Genomic DNA, 27,134 nt, shown 5'->3' with positions numbered 1-27,134 from the left:
CCGGAGCCCCGGGCGAACCGGCGCGGAAGCGAGGCACCCGGCGCGGCGAGTGGACGGCAGACGCGCCCCACACCTCACCCCGCCGAACACAGGTAACCGCCGTCCGGACCCAGGGCCGTCTCCGCCCCCGGTGCTGTTCCAGCGGCCGGCGGACCCGGCCTGCCGCGGGCGCCTCTGCCCCGGGCTCCTGCCCCGGAGTCTCCCTCCCCGCGCGCTCTCGCGCTTGCGACTGGACCCCGCTGCTCCCAACAGTGACTGCTTTGGGCTTTTGCACTTGACAAAATTAGGGAAGTAAAACATACATAGTAATGTGTAGTTGTGACAAACGCAAGTCATGTCTGTGTATGTTAAAAAATGAGCCTCCCTTCACTACCACCTTACCAACTCCCCTCTCCATAAATAACTAGTAATAGGTTCTTAAATGCACTTCTATACGTGTAGTAAGTCTATCGTTGTGGGTATCTGTATGTTTGTCCATCCATCTATTCATCCATGCCTGGAAGAAGATTCATCAAAATGTTAACGGAGGTAATCTGTAGGTGGTAGAATTAGAACGATTCTTCTTTTCTGAATGTTCTACAGTGAAAATGTGTGTGGGAGGAGAGTTGTTACCATATTTGAATCCCATCCACTCTTAAGGCTGCCCTGACCTCTACGTAAAGCGGACTCATTGCCGCTGGCAGCTCCGAGACCTGCGTGGAGAGAGCTGGCATTATCCCGTCCCAGCTTCACCACGCAGCACTCCGGGTGCCCTAGTAACAGAACCCAGGGCTGCGTCTTCGGGATTAATGACTATGAGGGACTTGGCTACTGCTTACATAGTTACCAGTTTCAAGAGTCTATTCTTCGGAAAATGTTTGCTGCTGGCTTCTGGGAAATAGCAATAGAATCACGATGATGGTTTTATCAAAACTCTCTGGATTAAGAACCTATTCGAAGGGACTTTTTTTTTCCTTTGTGATTCTTGAAAAGTGATTTTGAAAATTGTCTTTGATTTTAGAGGCCAGAGAACCCAAGTTCCGATTTAAACGCTGGTTCTAACCAACCCTGAATCTTTATTGTCTTGGAGAGTTTTGTAGCAATTACAAGTCTCTTCCTCTCTCCTTCTTGGTTTCTGAAAAGCAGAAAAGGGTTTGGTGATCAGTTCTAAAATCACGGAGCCCAACCAGGTCTTTCGAGAGTGTTTGTGAGGGGCAGGTGTGCAAAGCCTGCAAGGCTCCCTTTTGAGGCTGCTTTGCAAGGGTGGTCTGGTTTGACTTTTGTTTATATAACTGATTTATTAAAAATACATATATTTAAAAAACCACAACTTTAAAAGTAATTAAAATGTTTAACGTTTTGGTAATTAGTGGAGGAAACAAAAAGAGCCCTCTTTAAGCTTTCCATTCCCTGGTGATCAACCATTTCCAATAAATTGTTTATTGAGCACCTGTTTCAACACCAGCCAATATGATCGGCACAGGATGAGAGAGGATAGAGAACCAGACCCCCCACCCCCAACCCCCAAATCTCAGTGACTCCACAGAAAACCTCCTTTGCTTCCAAGCTTGTGGGAAAGGCCTAATCTAACTCCACGGATTCCCAGACTTTGACATTTCACCAACAAATAAAATTCCAAAATAATTTAGGGACAGTGATGGTGTGCCAGCTTTTAATTTTGCCAAGTCAGGTCATTCAAAAAGAACGCTGTCATGTTTGTATAAGACAGGACACATTGACATAAAAAGGACATGATCTCAGAAAAAAGGACTGTCTTAAAATATAAACTTCACTTTATAAAACATTTTACCATATTTTAATTTTTCATATTTCCAAAGTGAAAATGTTAGCAGCTTGAATTTTGCCCATTTTCGTGTCTTAGCTACTAGAGCATGAGGACCCTAAATGAGTCTCTATTTGATAGGAGCTTTTCTTACACTATTTTCAGGCCCTATTAGTGAATACTGCCAAGTACACTGAGGTGAGAAATAGTAGACATTTGGCTGAATTTATACTAATTCCTAATTTTATACAAATCCTAGGATCCTACACTAATCCTGTACCCAAACTTCCCAACTTAGACAAGTATACCACCATTTATTTTTTTATTATTTTTGAAATTTTATTTTATCTAAATTCGGTTAATTAACATATAGTATATTCTTAGTTTCAGAGGTAGAGGTCAGTGATTCATCAGTTGCATGTAACACCCAGTGCTCATCACATCACGTGCCCTCCTTAATGTCCATCACCCAGTTACCCCATCCCCCCATCCACCTCCCCTCTAGAAACCCTCAGTTTGTTTCCTATAGTTAAGAGTTCTCTTATGGTTTGTCTCCCTCTCTGATTTCATCTTATTTTATTTTTCCCTCCCTTCCGTATGATCCTCTTTTGCTTCTTAAATTCCACAAATGAGTGAAATCATATGATACTGTCTTTTTCTGGTTGACTTACTTTGCTTAGCATAGTACCCTCTAGTTCTGTCCACTCTGTTGCAAATGGTAAGATTTCATTTTCTGATGGCTGAGTAATAGTCCGTTGTATATAAATACCACATCTTCTTTATCCATTCATCTGTCGACGGACATCAGGGCTCTTTCCATGGTTTGGCTATTGTGGACATTGCTGCTGTAAACACTGCAGTGCGGTGCCCCTTCCGATCACTACATTTGTATCTTTGGGGTAAATACCCAGTAAGGCAATTGCTGGGTCATAGAGTAGCTCTATTTTTAACTTTTTGAGGAGCCTCCATACTGTTTTCCAGAGTGGCTGCACCAGTTTGCATTCCCACCAACAGTGTAAGAGGTTTCCCCTTTCTCCACATCCTCGCCAACATCTGTTGTTTCTTGACTTGTTAATTTTAGCCATTCTGACTGGTGTGAGGTGGTATCTCATTGTGGTTTTGAACCACCATTTATTTTAATTTTAGATAGCTTTTGTTTTTTCTATTGGGTTTGGACTTGTAGTGCTTTCTAGATAATTGAAGGCCCTTTTACTTGGATTCTCATCTGTTGAAGGCACTTTGCTAGTGACCACTCAAAGAACTGAGCATTTTGATATCATATTCTTTGGCCTAAAGTGTTTTCCAAATTATAATCATTGCATTTCAAGAAATCAGTGCTTTGAAAGTGGGTTATACTAGCCAACTGCTTAAAATGAGAAGGGGTGGGTCAGTAGCTGTTGGGGGGGCGGGGAGGAGAGGGGTCAAAGATTAGAAGCAGTTGAGAAGAGCAAGGACAATAAGAATCAATTAAGGAGCACCTAGGTGACTCAGTCTGTTAAGTGTCTGACTTCGGCTCAGGTCATGATCTCAGGATCCTGGGATCAAGCCCCCATGTAGGCTCCAAGGTCAGTGAGGAGTCTGTTTGTCCCTTTCCTTTTCCCTCTGGACCCCCCCCCCCACTGATGCTCTCTTTCTCTCAAATACATAAAATCTTTTTTAAGAAGTCAATTAAAATGAAAGGGATGCTATACACAATTTTTTTTTAGCCTTTTCTAGAATTGAAGAAGATAGTAGGACCAACAATCAACATCTCATTTCTTGAAAGCAATCAAAAAGGGCATTAAATCACCCAGAAGTTGAAAGCTGTTAGTAGGAGAGGGCCCCCCGATCTGCCATCCCTTACCACATGGATCTCAACCTGCTGGCATTGCCCAGCCCCAAGGCCTGGCAGCGTAATGACAAGGTAGCTCCCTGGACGCTGAGGGAGGCAGGAGGCTTCCTGGACACAGGCTCTGCTGTATTACAGAGTAGTAATGGAAACCTCAACCTTAAATATGACTTTCCCCCCAAACCTAACATTAGCTGGTGTTAATGTATTTAGCCAGGGAAAGCAAAAGCTTTTAGTGGTTTTACCTTGTCCTGAAATGGAGAGTTTGACCCAGGTCCTGGATGTCTGGGAAAAGGATTGCAACCTGAGATTTCTTGAGCTTCAATTTCCGAAGAACCTTCCATCAGAATGGACTTTACAGAGAATTCACACAACTTTGGCACTCCCCAATCTTCATTCTCAACTCTGTTCCCTCATTCTTTTTTGGCCAAGCCATCTCAAACTGTGTGGGACGCTGTGACTTGGACCCACCCACTCCTGAGTTGGTACTTTGATCTCTAACTTCTTTCCAGAGCTCCAGACGTGTCTTTCTGTCAGCTTGCTGAACATCTTCCACCCAACAGGCACCTTAAACTCAGCATGTCCGAAATCAAACTGATCAGTTCACCCCGCCACTGCCAGCAGCCTCCCCCACCTTCTGTAGTCCTTTCTTTATTCTGGCTAGCCAGATTGTCATTTATCACATCGCTCAAGCTGAGAACCACCATGTCATCCTCAACTCCATGCCTGTCCTTCACCCCCATTTCCTACTTGCCATCAAAATCTGTCCTCTCCCGCCCTCCCATGTCTTGTTCTCCATTCTCTTGTCTCCAATCCCAGGGCTGTTGCTGCCCTGCTCCAGGCCCTCATCACCTCTCACCTGCACCGGGGAACTGCCTTCTAACTGGTCTCGAGGTCCAGCAGCACCCCACCAGAACCTGTCAGCACAGCTGTCAGGGAGATCGCTGGAAAATATCGCTCAGTCTCCATCTGTCTTTCGCTTAAACCTACCGATTCTCATTGCCAGGACAACAACGTCCAAACTACTGGTCATGTCATGTCAAGCTCCTCCTACCTTGTCCCCGTGTCTTCCTGGGACACCCTCCACCATGCATCCTGAGGGAGAGACTACAGTCTGCCCCCCAATTTATGTTCTCTCCTTCTTCCTGATTTTAATCATGACAATTGCTAATTACAGTTTATAGTCTTTCTTATAGTCCGATATGGCCAGATGACAAAGTTCTGGATGCTGGAATGTAAGCAAAAGAATCATGAGAGAGTTTCCAAGAATTTCTGCAGGAGGGATCTAGAACATGTCCTTTATTCCTTTTCAGTTGCCCCTTTTTCCATCCTACAGCCTGGAACGAAGGTGTGTTGGCTTCCATCTTGGACCATGAAGGTGAGGGGCATACCCCAGGGCAGGAGGAGCAGAAAGCTGGAGGGTGCCATGGAGCAGAATTGCCGCAGCCCTGACTACCTACCTCTGGAATTTTCTGTGGGAAATTGTGGCAGAACAAATGCACCCTGCCTGCTGCGGGATCTCAGCAGCTCTTTGGACATTCCTCAGTAATTGTCCTTTGCTGAGTCATGCTCACTGGTTTACAGATGTCTCTAGAATGGGAGCTCCTCTAAGCAGCTGTGTGCCCCTGCGCTTCTCTGGGTTCCTCTTTGTCTTAGTTCGGCACAGACAGAGCAGGCACCAGGGAAACATGTGCTGAGCTGGTTGAGTATCGACAAGGGCTCCAAAGAAAGCTCCCTCCTCTCTCAGCCCTTTGGGCTGACAGTATAGACTCCTGCCATGTGCCAGCTGAGGGCATGGGGGGCACGTCATGTAACCTCCCTGTGCCTTAGTTTCCATCTGTGGAGTGGCTCAGTAGCACCTCCAGTGTGTTGCCAGGATGAAATGAGAGTTTCTGCCAAGCCCTTAGCACAGGACCCCGCAGATGGAACTCGGCAAACAGCAGCTGTTACCATTTCGTGGTTGCCTCTCTCCCGCTTGCGCGTCCCCCTCTTCTCTCCCCTCCCTGTACTTTGCTTTTCATTAACATTTCAACTCAACAAACATCTCCCGGAGCCCTAGGATTGTGGACTGTGCCAGGACAAACACGGTGGCCACCCCGGGGCTGCTCGCTGGCTGTGGGAGAAGCGGACACAGAGACCCGGAGCTGCGGCAAAGCTGAATGATGCACGTGCTCCCCGTTTCCGGGGCGGCACAGGGAGGGGAGACAGTCACCGTGCGTGCGTAGGGGGAGAGGCGGAGGAGGTGGTCCGAAATGGGGGGAGGTGCCTTCCGGGGCCGAGGGGCATGTGTGAAGGCATGTAGGTGGCCAGCACAGTGTGGTCTGGGAGCTGCCACTGGTTCTTACCCTGGAGCACCCCGCAGGATCCCCCGGAAGTTTTGGTGAAATGCAGATTGCCAGGCCTCTTTACCAGCGTTTCAAATTTATTAAATCCGGGGCAGGGCATGAGTTTTTGCATTGTGTGTGTGTGTGTGTGTTTTTAAAGATTATTTCAGAGAGAGTGCGCTCAAGCGCCCTTGGGAGTGTGGTGGGGGCCGGGGCGGGGGGTTGGGATCTCAAGCCGACTCGCATTGAGCACAGAGCCCCACGGGGGTGGACCTCATGACCCTGAGCTCACAACCTGAGTCGAACCAAGAGGCAGGTGCTTAACCGACTGAGTCACCCCGGCGCCTCTCCTCCGCCCCAGCGTTTGCATTTTTAACAAGTTCCCCGTGGTCATCCTATTGCTGGCAGGGACCACACTCAGCACCGGCAGGCAGTGGGAGGGGGGAGCGGGGGCCGGGGGAGTAGAGTGGACCTCACACGCCAGCTCGGGAGTTTGGATTATGTGACACCAGTGACAGAAGTACAGAAGTGTTGTAAGGAGAAGGGCGTGCAACGAGATCGGTGTGGCACAAGCAGGTTTTCAGGGCTCACGACTTCAGAAGGGCAGACACGTGAGGAGTTGAACCCAGTTGAGCCGTGGGCGGCCTGGGTCGTGCTGGGCGTGGAGCCCTGCCCCGGCCTCTCTCCCCTTGCTGCTCCCTTCTGCTGCCCACGGGGAAGAGGTGCATCCTTTTCTCCAGGCTCAGAGCTTCCCTCTGCTCTCCAGGCCATCATGCTGTCTCCTCTGGACAGACCGGCTTCCAAACACCATCAGCTTCTCTCCCCGCCCCTTCCTGTCCGGCATAGTTTGCGCCAAACCTTCCAACACGCGCGAGCTCCCAGAATCCCACTACCTATCAGCTGCTTTGGCTGTTATTCCGGATAGTTTTTAAAAATATATTTATTTTGGATTTGAGTACAGTTGACACACAACATTCCATTAGTTTCAGGTGTGCAAGGCGGTGATTCTACAAATGTACACAACATGCTATGCTCCGTGTGGCTCCCATCCGTCCCCATAGGACGCTATTGCGATACCATGGACTCTAGTCCCTGTGCTGTGCCTTTCATCCCCGTGACTTCGTTCCCAGTCTGGAAGCCATGCCTCCCACTCGCCTTCACCCATTGTGCCCATCCCCCCACCCTCTTCCTTTCTGGCAACCATCAGTTCTGTGTACTTAATGAATCTGTTTCTGCTTGTTTATTCGTCTTTTTTTTTTTTAGATTTCACATATTGAAATACTGATAACTTTTTTTTTTTAACCAAAAACAACTCAGTGAATGGTCATCCCATGCCGCATTTCTTCACCAAGGGGCCTGACCACCCCTCATCTCATCTGCATCTGCCTGAACAATGAAATGGTACCTTGTTTTTCTTGCTTGCTTTAATAGCTTCACCACGCCTCCCACCAACATGTCTTAAGAGAACCCACATACAGAGTTCTGGTAAAAATAGTTAATAAATGTGGAAAATGCCTCAACAGAATTGAATTGTTAAGCCTCCAGGCCTTTATTAACCTTCCTCCTGCAAAACAGCTTACAGGAAATCTGTATGTGATGGGAATATTTTCTGGTCCCTGAGTTAGCCAGCACAATCCAATTTGTCTGAACTGATGAAATTAGAACAAAATGGAGACTTGTGTAAAGTATAATTCCACAGAGACTTGATGTCTTCTACTCTCCTGGTCTATGTAGAGCTCAGTTCCTTAGAAACAGGATTTATTCACCTTTGCATTTACTGCTGTAACGACGTGTCCATGAATTGTCCATCATTTCCTACATTTTGAATATTTTTTAAAGGCTTGAAATAAAAATGAGTCCTGTGGGAGTCTGGGAGCAGAAGCAAAAACTGCTCTTAAAGGTTCTTCACTCAAATGTTGTAAACAAAACATGGAACCTTCATCGAATCCAGTTCAACCTCTTGAATGTATAACAGGGAATTGGCTTCTTCCCAGAAGAGGCTGTTTTCTGAATGTTGCTTATAGCTGGAAACCTCACATTTCTGTTTTGAACATTTCCCCTTCTTCTGGACCATTCAGATATTCTGAGGTATCTCCAAAATATATTTCTGACTCAGGCAGGGTGCCGTTTGCCTCATAATGTCAATGAATCAGAAAAGCTAGGAAGTTACAGACACCAAGGAGCCCCAGTTCTTACTAGTAAGTTTTCCCCTTTTAAATATTTCTCCCCCACTTTCTTCCTGCTGTGGCTTTGCAGAAATCCACAGCTTTCTCAGCTTTTCATGTTCTCCACTGGAAGCAAAAATAATGTTTGTACTTTTCTAGTCAAGGAGAACACCAGCAATTCTTCCACCGTTATCAGAATCTTTATTTGGAGAGAGGACAAGAGCAGAACACCTATGATCTTAACTCCCAAGCCCTTCCTCCCCTGGATCCCTCAGAGAGATCCCACCAGGGGAGACTCACCCCCAACCCTGCAGGTAGAGCAGAGCCATGTTGCATTCTGGGAAAGAGCCCCGGAAGCTCAGTGGGACGGAGCTGGAGAGGCGGAGAGGCGACAGGTGGAGGTGTTTTCCTTCCCTCCAACTCTGGTGACCCTCCCCAAATTAGAAGAGAAAATTGCTCACATTATTTTACACTGGAGGCAATCTGGTGAAATCCCAGTGTTACTCTTTCTGGTTTAGTTGTTCTCTCAAGTGCGAAGGAGTTGGAGGTCAATGAAAAACTGCCAGCATATTGTCTCCTTCTCTCTGGCTCCTGCCAACTTAATTTGAAATTGGCTTTCTCAATTCTCCTTTTCTCATCTGGGAAGAACCCAGACCAATTTCTCCCTACAGATGATACAAGCCTGCCCTGCCTCCACCCTAGATCCGCTTCTTCTAGTCTGAGTTGGGAATTTGGCTTAAAATGACATTGGTGACCATTGGGGCCACTGGGGATTGTCCCAAGGGCAATTCAGCTGCTACCCAGGGCCTGACAGTTTTCCTAAGACTTGCAGTTTTTCAGAAAGGGAGTGGTAGGGAATTGGGGAGAAACGATAATAAATGAGAGCCTAAAATGCCCTGGAATTTCTTCCAGTACGACATCATGGAAATATTACCGACTCTTTGCAAGTTATCCCAACATTTAGCACATTATAGGACCTGGCACCAGGCAGATACTTGATAAATATTTATAGGATGAATGAATAAACAGACTGCTAGAATGAACTAAGTAAACATTTGATAAATACTAGTGATGTTCTTTATGTTTTCTTTCATTTGTTTTGCTCTGAAGATGTCTTAGCCATTTCCCACAATCTTGTTTTCAGATTTAATCTTATTTCCAAATTGATGAATACAATGGCCACTGGCCCAGTTGCAAAGGTGACTGCCTTAATGGCATTCTGTTGCTCTGACGCTGTGAAATTTGAGCATACCAGTGGTAAGCTTGGAAACATTAATGCCTCTGAAAATATGTCAAACACTATCACAAACCGAGGATTCTACGTGTTGGTATGCGACTATCAGGAAGACAATCAATGTATGAACTGCAGAAGCGGGAGAGAATGCCACACTGCCCTAGGCTTGCTGATATCCCTCTCCACTTCCTGGTGATGATGATCCCATGAAAGGAGGAGATGGCCAGATGTCATTCCTCTCTGCTGCCAGGTAGGGATGGTCAGATGACAGAGGTGGTCAGATGACAAATGGAGTTTATCGGGTGACATTCTTCCCAGCTGCAGAAGATGATCAGATTGTTTTTCACAAATTGTTTGTAGTAGGCATTTCTAGAATTTGTCCACCCGATGTGTCATCCAGGAAGACCCCAGGCACACCTGGGTGATTATAAGCAAGACCAAGGATGTGAGCCCTTGCCAAGGGAAGGTTATGAAGAGCAGTGGGATGGTGTACATGAATGGCTTCCCGGTCTACGCTCCGGGGGGGCCCCAGGACTAGACCTCCCTAGCACCTTCCCAGACCAGTGCCCCAGGGGCCATGGAACCCAATGCCCACTCTCCTGAATCAACACCTGAGTTGCTCAGTGGTTTTCAAACTGTGTCCCACACAGTCTGAGATCGTCTGCCCAGGAGCTCTGGTGGGGGGTGATGTATGAGTAAAACTTCAAGCGCCCCCACTTCTAAATTAAGCAGCCCTAGCTTTTTGTTTTTTAATTGATTTTATATGGTGGGTTTCCACGCTTCTCTTAGAAGGCAATTCTGCATTCTTCAAGCAATAATGATAGTTCTTAAGGCCCAGGATAAGGGTTCTGACAGTTCTAACATGGGACCCTGCCTCCTATAGGCACTTAGCACATGTTCGTTAGAGGGGAGAGACACTACTTTCCCTGAGCTTCATTGCCAAATTGCAACACTTGGGACTGGGTTTCCATTCTTGTGACTTTCACTGAAAAGGAAAACTGAAGCCAACCTGAAGTTGGACCATGTTTTTTTGCTGTTGTTTACCTAAACCAACACCTGTTGTTTACCAAACACCTGGCTTATAGTGAGCCCTCGATGAATGTTTCTTGAATGGATGAATAATTAAATGAAAGATGTGTAATCCTATGCAAGTTACTTGCCCTCATTTGTAAAATGAGCCTAAATCCACCTCCTTTGCAGTTGGTGGTGAGGAGTAAATGGAAGAAGATGGGTGAATTGTTTAGCACGTAATAGGATCAAGAAATACCATGTTATTCTCTTTTCTTTCACATCCTCAACAGATACCCTGGGTGTACTTGGTGGAGGTGACCTCAGAAATGAACCAGGCAGTGAGGGACATGCTAGTGGCCACTGAGCCACCCAGGCATCTCAAAATATTAAATTATTTTTAAATGGTATCCTAACATGCCATCTTTTTTGTCCCTTTAAGTTTATGCTGGCACACCACTGTAGCGATATCTGTCAACAAAATGGCCTTGAACTGCATAAAAAACACAAGTAACTTTGTCTATGGAAGTGATGCCAAGATAAATATGCAAACAAAGACTTTCAAAGAATTGGGCATGTTCAACATAAAATGGACTCAAGGTATGAGATATTTTCTAGTTGTACTCATGTCTTTAACAAGCCTCATTTGGTTGCTCTCCAAGAGTTAAGTATCGAATGTTATTGAAAGCCGAAAGCCGTTCCACCTGTCTCATCGGAGTGGTTAAAGAGCCTCGTGGTCCAGTCATCATTTCCCCCACCCTGGGGTAGTGGTGTGCTGATAAACTGCCTCGCAAAAACAAAAACCAAACCAACAAACAGAAAAAATCTATTCTGATTGATTTGTGATATTTGCCAACTTCCATAATATAAGTACCCCTGCTGTGGCCAGTGTTGAGTTACCAACAGTCACTGGCTTGCAAAATTCCTGAGCGCTTAACAGTGAGATCTGATGAGTGGCCTGAGATGCCTCAGGTGCAGCTCATATCTGTTTCTCCTCCCCTTTCCTACCTCTGGGGCTTTACACCTGCTCTGACTTCTGCCTGGAACGTTCCAGAGACCTTTCTCCTTACATTGCAAACTGGCTCTTCAGCTAGCATTATTGGAATCCTCTGGTGAATTAAACAGTGATATAAATCACTTGGAAGAGTGTCTGGTATACAGGGATGTTTATTAATTTTAAGGGATGTTTATTAATATTCTTTTCCTTCACTGACCATCAGGACCGGATTAGGAGCTCATCTTGTGTGTGCCCGGCCTGCCGTGCTTCTCCTCGTATGGTAGCCCCATCCCCACTGCACTGTATTGGCTTCCTTTCTGGCCCTTGTTGGCTCAGGCATCATAACGTTTACTGTCGCATCCCCGGCTAGCACAGGGCCTGGAAACTGGGAGACACTCAATGTATCCTTATGGAATCATAACCCGCAGGTGTTTGAATCTGTTGTTTACTACCAGTGTGAACTAGAAACCAAGAGGGTCAGTGTGCATGTCAAGAAATGATTACGAGGAACAGGTAGAGGGGATGATGCAGTGATAGCTAATGAAACTATTTTCTGAGGCTGTGTAGGCTTTATTTGTGTTGACAGAAAGGGTATTCTTTGATCAGAGTAGCCAAATTGAGTGTGAGTCAGTTTGAGGTCTTCTGGTGCTGCCGTCGACAATTTCGTTATCGTGCAGGGCAGTGACATTCTTGGCATTACAAGAACGCTTGTGATTTCAGGAACTCTATTTTTTCAAGATCCTTGTCTTATGTATGTGTCTTTGGCGGGGGAAGGTAGGTGTCAGTTGTCTCTAAAATAGCTCTAATGAAATCTTTTTTGTTTTCTTTGATTGACTCTAAATACTTCTTAACCACTTTGGGAGATACAGATTCCTTTAAAAGAGTTTGATAAAAGCTTCTAACCAAAAAAATGATCTGTGCACATACATACACCAATCGTACACCCAATTCACTTGTGCACTTCCAGAGAACCCCAGTTCAAAGCTCCTGTCTTCATGCATTTTGTCTGATTTATCTTCATGACAGTTCTTCAAAGTTGGTAGGAATGGAAGCAGAGAGTGATGAGTTCATTTGCTCAGAAAACATAATGGTAGCAATTACATAATTGACCAAGATAACATAAATAGCCTTGCCTAGCCATCCAGAGGGACTACTGCATATTGAAGTGCTAGGTTAAGGGAACTTGCTTTTATTATGAGGTAATATCTCCATTCATTCATTCATTCTCCTAAGATTTTATTTAAATTTAGGTTAGTTAACATATAGTGTAGTATTAGTTTCAGGGGTAGAGCTTAGTGATTCATCAGTTCCATGTAACACCCAGTGCTCATTACATCTCTTGCCCTCCTTAATGCCCATCACCCAGTTACCCCATCCCCCCACCCACCTCCCCTCCAGCAACCCTCAGTTTGTTCTCTGTAGTTAAGAGTCTCCTACGGTTTGCCTCACTCTCTGTTTTTATCTTATTTTTCCTTCCCCTCCCCTGTATTCATCTGTTTTGTTTCTTAAATTCCACATATGCATGAAATTATATGGTATTTGTCTTTCTCTGACTGACTGACTTCACCTCACATAACATACTCGAGCTCCATCCGTGTCATTGCAAATGGCCAGATTTCATTCTTTTTGATGGCTGAGTAATATTCGTGTGTGTGTGTGTGTGTGTGTGTGTGTGTGTGTGACATCTTCTTTATCCATTCATCTGTCGATGAACATCTGGGCTCTTTCCATAATTCAGCTATCGTTGATAATGCTGCTATAAACATCAGGATGCATGTGCCCCTTCAAATCAGTATTTTTTTCTAATCCTTTGGATAAATACCTAGTAGTGCAATTGCTGGGTCGTAGGGTAGCTCTATTTTTAACTTTTTGAGGAACCTCCTTACTGTTTTCCAGAGTGGCTGCACCAGCTTGCATTCCCACCAACAGTGTAGGAGGGTCCCCCTTTCTCTGCATTGTCGCCAGCACCTGTTGTTTCCTGTGTTGTTAATTTTAGCCATTCTGACTGGTGTGAGTTGGTATCTCATTGTGGTTTTGATTTGTATTTCCCTGATGGTGGGCGATGATGAGCATGTTTTCATATGTCTGTTTGCAGCTGTATGTCTTCCTTGGAGAAATGTCTGTTCATGTGTTCTGCCCATTTCTTAACTGAATTATTTATTTTTGGGGTGTTGAGTTTGATAAGTTCTTTATAGATTTTGGCTCCTAGCCCTTTATTAGATATGTCATTTGGAAATACCTTCTCCCATTACAAAGGTTGCCTTTTAGTTTTGTTGATTGCTTTCTTTGCTGTGCAGAAGCTTTTTATCTCAATGAAGTACCAATAGTTCATTTTGCTTTTGTTTCCCCTCCGGAGACCTATCTAGTAAGAAGTTGTTATGGCCCACATCAAAGAGGTTGCTGCCTGTGTTCTCCTCTAGGATTTTGATGGATTCCTGTCTCACATTTAGGTCTAATCCATTTTGAATTTTTGTGGTGTAAGAAAGTGATCCAGTTTCATTCTTCTGCATGTGGCTGTCCAATTTTCCCAACACCATACGTTGAAAAGACTGTCTTTTTTCCATTGGAGATTCTTTCCTGCTTTGTCGAAGCTTAGTTGACCATTATAGTTGTGGTTCTATTTCTGGGCCCTCTATTCTGTTCTATTGATCTATGTGTCTGTTTTTGTGCCAGTACCATACTGTCTTGATGATCACAGCTTTATAATACAGCTTGAAGTCCGGAACTGTGATGCCTCTAGCTTTGGTTTTCTTTTTCAACATTCCTTTAGCTAGTCAGGATCTTTTCTGGTTCCACACAAATTTTAGGATGGTTTGTTCCAGCTCTGTGAAAAATACTGGTGTTATTTCGATAGGGATTGCATTGAATGTGTAGATTGCTTTGGGTAGTATAGATATTTTAAAAATATTTGTTCTAATCCATGAGCATGGAATGTTTTTCCATTTCTTTGTGTCTTCCTCAGTTTCTTTCATTAGTGTTCTATAACTTTCAGAGTACAGATCTTTTATCTCTTTGGTTAGGTTTATTCCTAGATATGGTTTTTGGTGTAATTGTTAATGGAATTAGTTCCTTGATTTACCTTTCTGCTGCTTCATTATTAGTGTATCGAAATGTGACAGATTTCTGTACATTGATTTTATATCCTACGACTTTGCTAAATTCATGTGTCAGTTCTAACAATTTTTTGGTGAAGTCTTTTGGGTTTTCTACATAGAGTCATTTCATCTGTGAATAGTGAAAGTTTGACTACTTCCTTGCCAATTTGGATGCCTTTTATTTCTTTTTGTTGTCTGATTACTGAAGCTGGGGCTTCCAGTACTATGTTGAACAACAGTGGTAAGAGTGGACATCCCTGTTCATGTTCCTGACCTTAGGAGAAAAGCTCTCAGTTTTTCCCCATTAAGAATGATATTTGCTGTGGGGTTTTGTATATGGCCTTTATGATGTTGACATATGTTCCTTCTATCTCTACTTTCTTGAGTGTTTTTATCAAGAAAGGATGCTGTATCTTGTCAATATTTTTTCTGAATCTATTGAGAGGATCATATGGTTCTTATCCTTTCTTTTATTAATGTGGTGTATCACGTTGATTGATTTGCAGATATTGAACCAGACCTGGAGTCCAGGAATAAATCCCACTTGATCATGGTAAATAATCCTTCTATTAGCTAGTATGTTGTTGAGAATTCTATTAGCTAGTATGTTGTTGAGAATTTTTGCATCTGTGTTCATCAGGGATATTAGTCTGTAATTCTTCTTTTTAATGGGGTCTTTGGTTTTGGAATAAAGGTAATGCCTGCCTCCTCATAGAATGAGTTTGAGAGTTTTCCTTCCATTTCTATTTTTTTTGGAACAGTTTCAGAAGATTGGGTATTAATTCTTTAAATGTTTGGTAGAATTCCCCTGGGAAGCCATCTGGCCCAGGACTCCCAAAACAGGAGATTTTTGATTACCGATTCAGTTTCTTTGCTGGTTATGGGTCTGTTCAAGTTTTCTATTTCTTACTGTTTCAGTTTTGACAGTTTATATGTTTCTAGGAATTTATCCATTTCTTCCAGATTGCCCAAATTGTTGGCTCATAATTGCTCATAATATTCTCTTACAATTGTTTGTATTGCTGTGGTGTTGGTTGTGATTCCTCCTCTTTCATTCATGTTTTTATTTATTTGGATCCTTTGTCTTTTCTTTTTGATAAGTCAGGTTAGGGGGCTTATCAATTTTGTTAATTCTTTCAAAGAATCAGCTCCTAGTTTCATTGATCTGTTCTGTATTTTTTTAAATTTCTGTATCATTGATTTCTGCTCTAATCTTTATTATTTCCCCTTTTCTGCTGGTTTTAGGCTTTATTTTCTGTTCTTTTTTCAGCTGCTTAAGGTGTAAGGTTAGGTTGTAAATTTGAGACTTTTCTTGCTTCTTGAGGTAGGCCTGTATTGCAATATACTTCCCTCTTAGGACCGCCTTTGCTGCATCCCAAAGGCTTTGGACTGTCGTGTTTTCATTTTCATTTGCTTCCATGTATTTTTTTACTTTCTTCTTTAATTTCCTGGTTAACCCATTCATTCTTTAGTAGGGTGTTCTCTCTTTTTTTTTTTTTTTTTAAAGATTTTGTTTATTTATTTGAGAGAGAGCACAAGCAGGGGCAGAGGGAAAAGGAGAAGCAAGCTCCTCACTGAGCAGGGAGCCCGATGCAGGGCTCAATCCCAGGACCCTGGGATCGTGACCTGAGCTGAAGGCAGACACTTAACCTACTGAGTCACCCAGTTGCCCCCAGTAGGATGTTCTTTAACCTCCATGAGGTCTTTCCATATTTTTTCTTGTGTTTGACTTTAAGTTTCATAGCATTGTGGTCTGAAAATATGCATGGTATGATCTCAATCTTTTTGTACTGATTGAGGCCTGATTTGTGACCCAGTGTGTTATCTCTTCTGGAGAATGTTCCACGGGCTCTCAAAAAGTATGTGTGAATGGAATGCTCTGAATATATCTGTGAAGTCCATCTGGTCCAGTGTGTTATTCAAAGCCATTGTTTCCTTGCTGATCTTCTGCTTAAATGATCTCTCCATTGCTGTGAGTGGGGTATTAAGTCCCCTACTATTATTGTATTATTATCAATGAGTTTCTTTAAGTTTGTTAGTAATTGATTTATATATTTGGGTGCTCCTAAGTTGGGGGCATAAATATTTACAGTTGTTAGATCTTCTTGTTGGATAGACCCCTTTATTATGATAGAGTGTCCTTCATCTGTTATTACAGTCTTTGGTTTAAAATCTAGTTTGACTGATGTAAGGATAGTATTCCAGATGAGGTAATATCTTAAACACTTTATCAAGTCCTAGAACCTTCTGCAGTTTCATTTGGACACAACATGTTAGGAATTGTCATTGTCATTCTTGGTTCATTGCTCACTCTTGCAAACAGACAATTGGATGAGTTTTAAATTGGCCTGAGACTCAATAATTACATCAAATTCAATCTTTTCAATTTTATAATAAAAACTCCACACCAAATACAGGTGTTATCAATCTCTGAACTTTCTCTGAACTTTCTCATGTTTCTGCTAATGGAGGGTGGGGTGTTGCAGAGGAGGGCAGCAGAAACCATTTGGTTTATATTTGCAGTCCATTTTGGAAGCTGGATTCTTTTCCTCATTTTTTTCTTGCTCATGCAAATAGTTTGATGCATTTCTACTCCCAGGAAACAAATCATGGCAGCGGAAGCAAGCAAGTCATGCTCTTTCTAAAAAGAGGGATTAAGTTTGGAGTTTCTGATGTCTCTTCTGTTTCTAACATTCCATGGCTGTCTGATTCTGTCTTGGAGACTTTGGGGAGGCAGGAAAAGGCCAACCAGGATTAAACATGTTCTTTAGATAATCAACCGTTTGCACTTCAGCAATTAAATATGAAAAACTTCCGTTCTCAATCTCTTACCAAGTTTCACAAGAGTAGTGAGAGACTGATCTCTAACAATGTTGTGGACAAGTAGAGGTGTAAGAAATGAAATACTAAGTCTTACATAATGATGTGCATTTCAGGAAGAAAAACGGAATATTCTGAAACAAAATATACATGTGAATGACTTTCCAAGGGCAAAAATATGAAGAACCTCTTCACCAGACTCAGAATATTTCTTGGGCATCATTATAGCAGACACACGTTGCTGCAGTGAATCTATTTGGAGATGACAATGTTATAAGCATCTTGAGAGGTAAGTGTGATTTTTTTTTAAGATTTTATTTATTTATTTGACAGAGATAGAGACAGCCAGCGAGAGAGGGAACACAGCAGGGGGAGTGGGAGAGGAAGAAGCAGGCTCGTAGCGGAGGAGCCTGATGTGGGGCTCGATCCCATAACGCCGGGATCACGCCCTGAGCCGAAGGCAGACGCTCAACCACTGTGCCACCCAGGCGCCCCATAGAGAGGTAAGTGTGACTTAAAAAAAAAAACGGCAGTATCATCAATGAGTACAGTACCATCAAACTTCTTTTCTCTAGAAGTTAATTCTACTTATTTAAAAGGATCCTCCAGGATATAATTTTGAATGCTGTCAGGAACAACAGCAGTTGTCTTCCTTATGTCCAATTCTTCCAAATTCCTGGAGACAAAGTAAACATACACAGTATACCGTACACCTGTGTGTTCAGGGGGGAAAATCTTTGTCAATGACATGGTACCAGATCCCTGAGTTAATTCTCCATATGTCCTGTGACTCACCGTGTAACAGTAAACAAATCATATTTAAGAGTGGAAAAATCTTGGGGCGCCTGGGTGGCACAGCGGTTAAGCGTCTGCCTTCGGCTCGGGTGTGATCCCGGCGTTATGGGATCGAGCCCCACATCAGGCTCTTCCTCTATGAGCCTGCTTCTTCCTCTCCCACTCCCCCTGCTTGTGGTCCCTCTCTCACTGGCTGTCTCTATCTCTGTTGAATAAAGTAATTAAAAAATCTTANCCTGAGTTAATTCTCCATATGTCCTGTGACTCACCGTGTAACAGTAAACAAATCATATTTAAGAGTGGAAAAATCTTGGGGCGCCTGGGTGGCACAGCGGTTAAGCGTCTGCCTTCGGCTCGGGTGTGATCCCGGCGTTATGGGATCGAGCCCCACATCAGGCTCTTCCTCTATGAGCCTGCTTCTTCCTCTCCCACTCCCCCTGCTTGTGGTCCCTCTCTCGCTGGCTGTCTCTATCTCTGTTGAATAAAGAAATTAAAAAATCTTAAAAAAAAAAAAAGAGTGGAAAAATCTTAGCAATGCGAGATTGGAATTATCTGGAGCCTTCGCTGAACAGCTTCAAAGATTTTTTTAGAGTCGTTTTAGAGAGAGCTTACCTCTGGCCTCCTGGCCATACACATATACATAAGATAAGGATCTTGAAAAAACAGGGAGAGAGCCCTGAACAAACCCAGAACAAGGAAAGACAGTCCCAAAGAAGGAGGTAAGTCTAGCAGCACAGGTGGTAATGGCTCTTTATCTCCATACAAGCGAATGTTCCAGGCCCAAGGCACTCTTCAGCAGTTGCACAAGGGTCAACAAACTGCTCACAACTGCCTTTCCCAACACTTATCTATCTCTTAACAGCTGTGTTGGCCAAGTTATCGAACCTTGCTGAGTTGTTCCCTCATCTGTATGATAGGAGGCAGTAATAATAATGACAAAAGGAATACCTACTTTGTAGGGTTTGAGTATTAAATAAGATAATGAATTTAAAAAAAACCCCACCTGTTAGTATCATGCTAGCACATAAGTGCTCAGTAAACGTTATCAAAAACTCAAGACCCGAACTTTAGTCAGCCCCCGGTGCTATGTTTTCTGGATGGGAAGGAAGTAGAGACATTCACTTATCCATTTCACAAACATTTATTGAATGTCTTTTATGCTACAGACACTATTCTAAGTAACAGGAACTCAGAGACAAATAAGAAAAATTAAATCTCAGGGAGCCTGGGTGTCTCAGTCGTTAAGCGTCTGCCTTCGGCTCAGGGCGTGACCCCAGCGTCCTGGGATGCAGCCCCGCATCGGGCTCCCTGCTCCCCTGGGAGCCTGCTTCTTCCTCTCCCACTCCCCCTGCTTGTGTTCCCTCTCTCACTGGCTGTCTCTATCTCTGTCAAATAAATAAATAAAATCTTAAAAAAATACTAAATCTCTTCTGATGGTTAAGATGCCACTAAACAAATACATGTATGTTGGGGCTGACGAGCACTTTGAAGAAAAGTAAGGCGAAGTAGGGTGATTTCAAGTGAGGAAGAGCCTCTCGGAGAGGCCGACTGGGAGATCTACGGGGAGGTAACCAATAAGCGAGGCCTGAAACAAGTGATGGGAAGAGCCTTGAGAAGCTTGGGGAAGAGTGGTCAAAGCAGAGGGAGTACCACCTGCAAAGGCCCTCAGAGAAGAACAAGGTGGGGACGTCTAAGAGTGGGAAGAAGCTGCCAGCAAGAGAGACTGAAGGTAAATGACAGGCAGAAGCCAGCACGGTAGTGTGTCAGAGGTCATGGTGAGGACTTCGGATTTCATTTGTAATGTGTTGGATCAGGATACAATAAAAATGATATACAGTTTCAAAAGAGAATTCTGGCTGCTTTCAAGGGGATAAGAACAAAAGGATTCAAATAGGGGTTAGTTCAGCAGGCATGGAAAGGGCTGGTGGTTATTCGGACTAAAGTGGTGACGGAGGAGGCGAGAAATGTTTTGGGGGAGAGTTTGAAGATGATGGTGTGTGAGAGGGAAAGAGGGCTTTGCCTGAGCAGTCTGGTGCCTGGCTAGGGGATTACTGAGGTGGGGAGCCCTGGAGCAGAAGAAGCAGGTGGGGGATGGAAATCACGAGCGTGACTTCGACAGGGTGAGTTTGAGGTGCCTGTGAAATGCCCAAATGGCAGTGTGAAGTAGGTCATTAAATGTGCAAATCTGGAGCTCGGGTGAGGGACTATGGTGAAGATACAAAGCTGGGGTTCATAAGCATTTAGATTGTATTTAAAGTCATGGGACTGGATGAAATCATTCAAAAAGTGAGTATGGGTTAAGAAGAAAAGAGGTCAAAGATGGCACGCTGGGACACAGGAGCACAGAGGGCAGGCAGCTGAGGGTATCCTGTGAAGAAGGCTAAGAAGGAATAGCTACATCCCCACTCGACGGTAGCAGAAGCTGAGTCCTAGAATGGGCTCCTTTCCGGCCCGCAGGTCCCATGGCCTCATCCAGGCCTCAGCCCAATGCAGCCTTTGCCGCAGCCAGCAATAAATTTAAAGGATTAGTACAGAATAAGCTTCAGACATTGTAATACTCAACACATATCCATTAAACAGTATGTACGAATGAATAAATGAATATTGACAGATTTTATTTTATTCCTCTTTAAATATTTACAAGCACTTACTTGCATTTGATTTTTCTCCCTGGAGAGATTGCATCTGCTTCATTTTAAGGTCTGTCAGAGGCAATTTTTGTTAAAGCCGGAAATCTTTTCTATTAGCTTTGATGGCATAAATCTTCTAGAACTTTATAAACTAATAATGAAAATATTTGGTTCTTAAATAAAGGGATGTGCAAATTTTATATCTTACAATTTCATTGAATAAGATATTAGAGGTACCATCTACTAATAATATGCATTTATTCACTTCATTATGAAACCAAAACTTATGTAATACTTACATGTTCAAAACACACTCTCAGCTGTGTGTAGGATCTGGTAATTGACACTCCAGTAAGACCAGGAATGAAAATTAGTATGAATACGTGTCAGGTACAAAGGTTTTCACATGCATTCCTTTTTTTTCATGATTCTTACAGCATCTTGTGAGAACGAGACTATTGTTACCTGTTCATACGACATAAAAATTCAAAGAGTTAAGTAACATTCTTGTGGCCCAACAATTAGAACTGGGCCGAACTAAGATTTGAACCAGCTCTGTATGATTGTGAAGCTTGAACTCTTGCTCACTCTGCTCTGGGACCCTCTTCCTGAATCATCATCAGCATAAATAGCATTTTTACTTATAGCATAAAATTGAAAAAATCGTATAAGCTTGGCCAACATAAGCATGTGTCTCCAAACAAAAAGACATCACAGTGACATTCTGGAATTCAGACTGAAGCTGGAGGTAATCCCATTCAAGTGTCTATCAAAAATGGTAACGTTGGGGCACCTGGGTGGCACAGCGGTTGGGCGTCTGCCTTCGGCTCAGGGCGTGATCCCGGCATTATGGGATCGAGCCCCACATCAGGCTCCTCTGCTAGGAGCCTGCTTCTTCCTCTCCCACTCCCCCTGCTTGTGTTCCCTCTCTCACTGGCTGTCTCTATCTCTGTCAAATAAATAAATAAAATCTTTTAAAAAAAATGGTAACGTTCTCTGTAACATCTGGAAAGCGCGAGCCGGAAACTTGGTCTCTGGACGAGGCGGCAGGAGGCAGCAGGGCAGCGCCCCAGGCAGGACCAGAGCCGCAGCTCTCTTGGCGGGAGGGGCGCAGCCGCGAACTCGCAGGCGGGCAGCCTCAGAGTCCCTGCTGCCTCCGCAGCCACAGCAAAAGCGAAAACTCTTGGAAGAAAACAAAAGCCAGCACAGTCGGTCTTGGGCCAAGTGAGCCGCAGTAGCAAGAGCAGGGACAGCCGTGGAGCGGCCTCAACAGCACTGTGCTCGGAGCCAGATGACCAAACAACGGCGGGGGTGGGGGGGCGGTGAGATGGTGGGGAAGGAAGTCCTCGGCATCCTCGCGAAGCCCAGGGACTAAATTTACTTGGTGGTCATCGTGCTCCAGTTCAAGGATGGAGTTTCACATATCTCCCTGCAATATGCTGGAGAGGTACTATACCTGAATCTATGCCTAGTCACTGCACGTGTTTTAATGAGATAATATATATATTAAAGTGCATCGTGGACAGCAACATGGCAGCTAAAAATAATTACTTATACTTTTGCTGTTAATGATATATAGTGATCACAAATATTATTAGTAATTAAATGTGTAATTTAGAAACTCCATACCAAAGAGACTATTGGTTATTTTGCCATTCTTAATTCAGTAATTTGAATGGGTCCTATTTCCTATCCTTTTGGATTCTGTGAATAGTCACCATATGGGAAGGATCTTACCTTATAAGGATGACCAACTGGACTTTATCTAATAAATCTGAGCTCAGATGATAGGCCTTCCAGGCATCTGCTGGCCTGAGCCTTGCTCTTCTCAGCTACGGGATGGAGAGTCAATAGCGTATTTAAGATCGTGGCCTTCGGAGCTACGCTAAGTTCAAAGCCCAGCTCCGCACATCACCATCGGTGTGAACGTGTTATTTGACTTCTGGTGCCCCTTCGTCTGTAAACTAGAGATGACAGTAGTTGAGTCTGTCTCAGGGGTTGTTGTGAGAATTAAGTGAGCAATGGGGTATTACCTACTTTGAACAGCGCCCACTGCTCTTTTTATATTGTTTGTAACCCCTCAGCTGGAGGCCGACTCCTGCCCCCTTATTTTCAGACAACCTTCTGCTCACCCCTTGACCCTGAATTCCTGAAGCTCCTCTTGCAGTTCTGGAACATTTCGAGGATTTCTGTGGTTTAAATTGGGTTGTTTCTCAGCTTTCCCTACTGTTGGGGTTCGGGGTACTTAGCTCTGGTGCTTTCCAGCTTCCAAAATTATGTTGCCGTCCTCTCCTCGTGCTCGTGGGCCTAAGTTTTTATTGGAGTTGAAGCACGAGAGGAAGCAAAATTAGATGTTCCTATTCCACAAGGTGGGAGACTAGGATGAAAAGTTAAGAACCTTAAAGTGCTGTTTTTCAAAGCTAGGAGGGCACATGATACCGCAGATAGAGATCAGGGCACTTGTGACAAAGCCTGATTAGGACGCTAAGAGGAGGAATCTCTCAAAAGTAATGAAACATTTTAAAAAAGATTATAGTAAGTGATGATAAGCTCCAGGTCTTCTGACCCTTAATATGAAGGAAAATTTTAAATAGCAATTGCCTTGAAACTTTTAGGAGAAAACTTACATTCTTTCTCTGACCCTTGAATTTGTAAATCTTGTCTTTAAATGTAAATACCCAGGAGATAACCAAAACACTGTCCACAGGGACTAAGAAAAAAAAGGGTGGGGGGGAAGGCCTTTTAAAATACAGCTTGAAAGGGGTAAGAACAGCTCTGTAGGTAAGGAAAGGAGGAGATGTGTGAGAAAGGTATAAGGAATGAAAACGCATTTTTTTACTGAGGGGGAAAAGAAAGTAATTTTGTCCTACGTTGAGATTGGTTGTTTAGAGAGGGAAAATTTAGGACAAAATCTGAATGAAAAAGTTGTAGAAGATTTGTGAAGGGGAATCCTTGGAAAGGAATTTTACAGGTGGTCAGGACTGATGAAGATTGAATAAATGAGTTTTAAAAGTCCACTGATAGAAGATAAAATGTGGTTTTCTCTCTATTAAAAAGACAACACTTTCTTGCATTGTTGGTCTGCTCTTGATAAGAAATTATAAACAGAGGTTTATAATGAAATTAAATTTTAAAAATTATAAACAAAGGTTTATAATAAATTAAAAAAAAACAAGTTTCTATGTTTTGTCTTTACCAAGTTTGTAAGAAGCTCCCATGAGGTCTTTAACCGTGGCCATTTTTGTCTTCTGTTACTTGCAGAGTTGCTGTTTTACTCGGCCGCTTCAGCCGAATGTGTTCCTGCAAAAGTGCTTCATCTTCCAGGAGATTCGTGGAAAAGACTTTGACAAGTACAGGTTTCTGGTAACCAGGATCAATTTGCCTTCATGTAGGAGGGATGATAATAAACCTTTTAAGTGCTCGCCCAAGGCTACCTGAATAGCCCCACAGTATGTCATGGGATGGTGGCTGGGGACCTGTCCTTGTTCTCCTTCCTCACATCAGTGAAATGTACATCAATGGCCAAAACGTTAACATGTAGAAACTTGCCTCTGCCACAGGACACCTTACAGGCTTTGCTGGAGCCTCTGCAAGGAAAGGATGGGCCGCGAATCCACAGAAAATGCAAGGCCCAGGCACTGCCATTGGCTTTGGGTGGCATCTGGTCCAGTAAGACTTATGTTGTCCCAAAAGTTATGATTGATAAGGTACAATCCTATCCAACCCCCCAAAATGTGAAGGAGGCGCAAGCTTCTGTAAGGATTTGGGGGTTGGGGAGGACTTTTATTCCCTACCTGGCATACTGCCTCCATCTCTTATTCTGCCGGGTAAAGAAAGGGCACACGTGGGACTGGGGATCAGAGCAGCAAGCTGGTTTTAAGAGAGCAAAAATATTGGCAAAGCAGATTAAAGCTCTGGGCATCTCCCAAGTAGGGCTAACATTTGAGTTAAATATGTCTGTGACTCCAAAGAGGGGAGCGTGTCCCTAGGGTTTTGGTCCCAGTTCCGGCAGGGGGCAGAAACCCAATAAACCCCAGGGAGCAGCAGCTCCCAGCAATGGACACAGCGCTCCTCCAGGTCGCGCCTCTCACACAGCAGCCGGTGGGTGGAGCTGAGTGGTCTGGCTGGTGATCTCGCAGGAGCCCTGACTGTTCAGCCTTTACGCTGACAGCTACGCTGCACCAAAGGGATTAGCCCTATGGCTTGGACGATGGGAGGCCAAGGGGTGGATGATTTCGAATAAGCCCTTATGGGGTCAAGAGGTGTGGGAAGACATTTGAGATCATCTGCAAGATCTTGTCTAAGGAGCCCTCACCGTTTTCCATGCCACAGCTCATAAGGGGCTGACACCCCCGGCAATCAGGAAATTGATGCCTTACCTCAGGTACCAGCTTGAGCTAATGACCCTCCAGTAGGCACAGCAGATTGGGTGGCAGAAAGAATGGCCATCACGGTCCCCAGGTGGGATGGCATATGGCCAATGATGCCAAATTGCCCTTGAAGTACAGAGGCTTCATTAATGAGGGAACAGGCCATCCCGTGTGTTCTAAACAACACCCCAGGCAACTGCCGGAAGAATCTGGGGCCATTCGCTGCAGTTCCAACTGGTGAAGAGCTGGCAAATTGATTATACTGGCCCCCTCCAAGTGAAGACCCAGTATACGCCCTGGTTTGCGCGGACGCTGCATCCGGCCTAACGCAAGCGGTCCCCCGCTGCTGTGCGCAACAGGCTGCCGCCGTTAGGGGCTTAGAGGACTGAGTCAACTGTGTGTGGGTACCCTCATCGAGTAGATAGCAATTAGGGAGTCACATTTCGAAGGTCAGGGTATGTAAGACTGGGGGAAAAAAAGACATCAAATGGAGGTTTCATCTCCCCAGTGATCCACAAGCAGCAGGATTGGTAGAAAGAAAACAAATATTAAAACAGCAGATTAAATTGTTAGCAGATGAAACCACCGTGGCCTGGTGGACTGGAGTACTGTCTAGGCGTTCGTACATTTGAATCATCAGTGAGTAGGACCAGTTGCCCCATATGCCAGACTGGGGACCCCTGCCAAGGCCCCCAACACCAAAAAGGTGTGGACACGACAGGAGACCGTCATTGCTCCAACTCTCAGCTGTGCGTCAACATGCTGTGCTGCTGAGACCGCTGAGACCGCCGAGCCCGCCGCGCCTGGGAAAGAAATTAGCTCCTGGAGTTTGCAATGCCGCACGCTGACGGGCCGGCGATCTACTTCACACTCATTCTCCACTGGGATCCACTGTCGTGCTGCAAGCCGGACTTGTGGAAATGCACGAGGCCTGATGGAGCACACACCTTGAGAGAGAGGAGAAGGTGGGGTCCTCTTCTGCATATCCTGTCCGTAGTCTGTCTGCTCATGCCTGACAGTGCTACCTCCCCTGGCCAATAATCCCTAAAGCTGCCGTCCTCCCTGTCTCCTCAAGCCTGGGTGGACACTGTCTCATTGCTGTGATCACCTGGCTACTGTCTTTGTTCCCTCCATGGCCTTGGAGGGTGTTATAGCCCACATAGAGAGCCTTACTACATTCAGCCAGCAAGCCCTGAAGGATAGCCAAAATCTGTCCTTACTGAATGCTGAAATGACTCTAATGAGAACTGTCCTCTAAAATAGGATGACCTTGGACATTATTACTACCTCAGAGGGAGGCACCTTGCCATTATCAAACCAGAATGTTCTCAGCTCATACCTGATGAGTCTGTAGCATCCTTATTAAATCACGTGAGGACACAGGTGAATGCCCTGAGTGAGCCAGCCCCGAGCCTAGAGGATTTAATAAATGGATGATTTGGATCCTGAGGCTCCTGATAGAAAGAGTTGTCACTAATTCGGGGAATTACTGTCTTCCCCTGTTTTCTCTTACATCTGCCTGTATTGTTGTTATGGCATCTGCCTCCATTGCAGCAGCCAGCCTCCAAAAGAGCCACCTCCATGTTAATGAAACCCCTTGCTGACCACTCAGGGCTCATTGTGGAAGAGGGGAGCACATGAGATCGTAAGAACTGGTCACCAGGGGTGGAATGTCGGGAGTGTCATCACAGAGGCATGGCCACCGATTGACCTGTGAATACTCAGCCTCCTCACCCCTTCCTCTGTCCTTGGAATGCAGCTTCTGCTCGCCTTTGCTGCTCCCAGAGGCTTCTCCAAAGACACAGCCTTGAGATAGTGATGTAGTATTGAAAACACCTGCACGGTATATGCGACTAAGCCCAGTTAGGGCCCCTTTATAAGCTTTTTAAGATTTGGAGGGTTGCTGCAGGGATCCGTTCATCTTGTTGCCGCCCAAGACAAAGCCTTGTATGTGAGGTCGTTGCTCTTACTAAAACTGCCACCTGCCACCCTGGAGTGACCCGCCTCTTTCGTCTCTCCCTGCCCTGTGTGCGGGAGCCAGTTTCAGAGCACACCAGGAAAGTTCCCGAACCTTCCCCCCCATTCCAACCATGCTGCTCGGTCATC

General features: G+C 44.5%; 1 long non-coding RNA gene across 2 annotated transcripts; it reads left to right on the top strand.

Moving 5' to 3' along the window:
- LOC117801004 lies at positions 1-27,134 on the top strand. 2 transcript variants are annotated; one of them, XR_004623281.1, is made up of 4 exons: positions 9,237-9,563; positions 10,764-10,921; positions 17,350-17,522; positions 23,920-27,134. It is a non-coding gene; the product is annotated as an uncharacterized LOC117801004 (long non-coding RNA). The 2 variants fall into 2 exon arrangements; XR_004623282.1 differs by lacking the exons at positions 9,237-9,563; positions 10,764-10,921 and adding an exon at positions 1-92.

This window comes from Ailuropoda melanoleuca, chromosome 2, assembly GCF_002007445.2.
Source record: "Ailuropoda melanoleuca isolate Jingjing chromosome 2, ASM200744v2, whole genome shotgun sequence".
NCBI classification, from domain to species: domain Eukaryota; kingdom Metazoa; phylum Chordata; class Mammalia; order Carnivora; family Ursidae; genus Ailuropoda; species Ailuropoda melanoleuca.
This window is presented reverse-complemented; position numbering and strand designations above follow the sequence as displayed.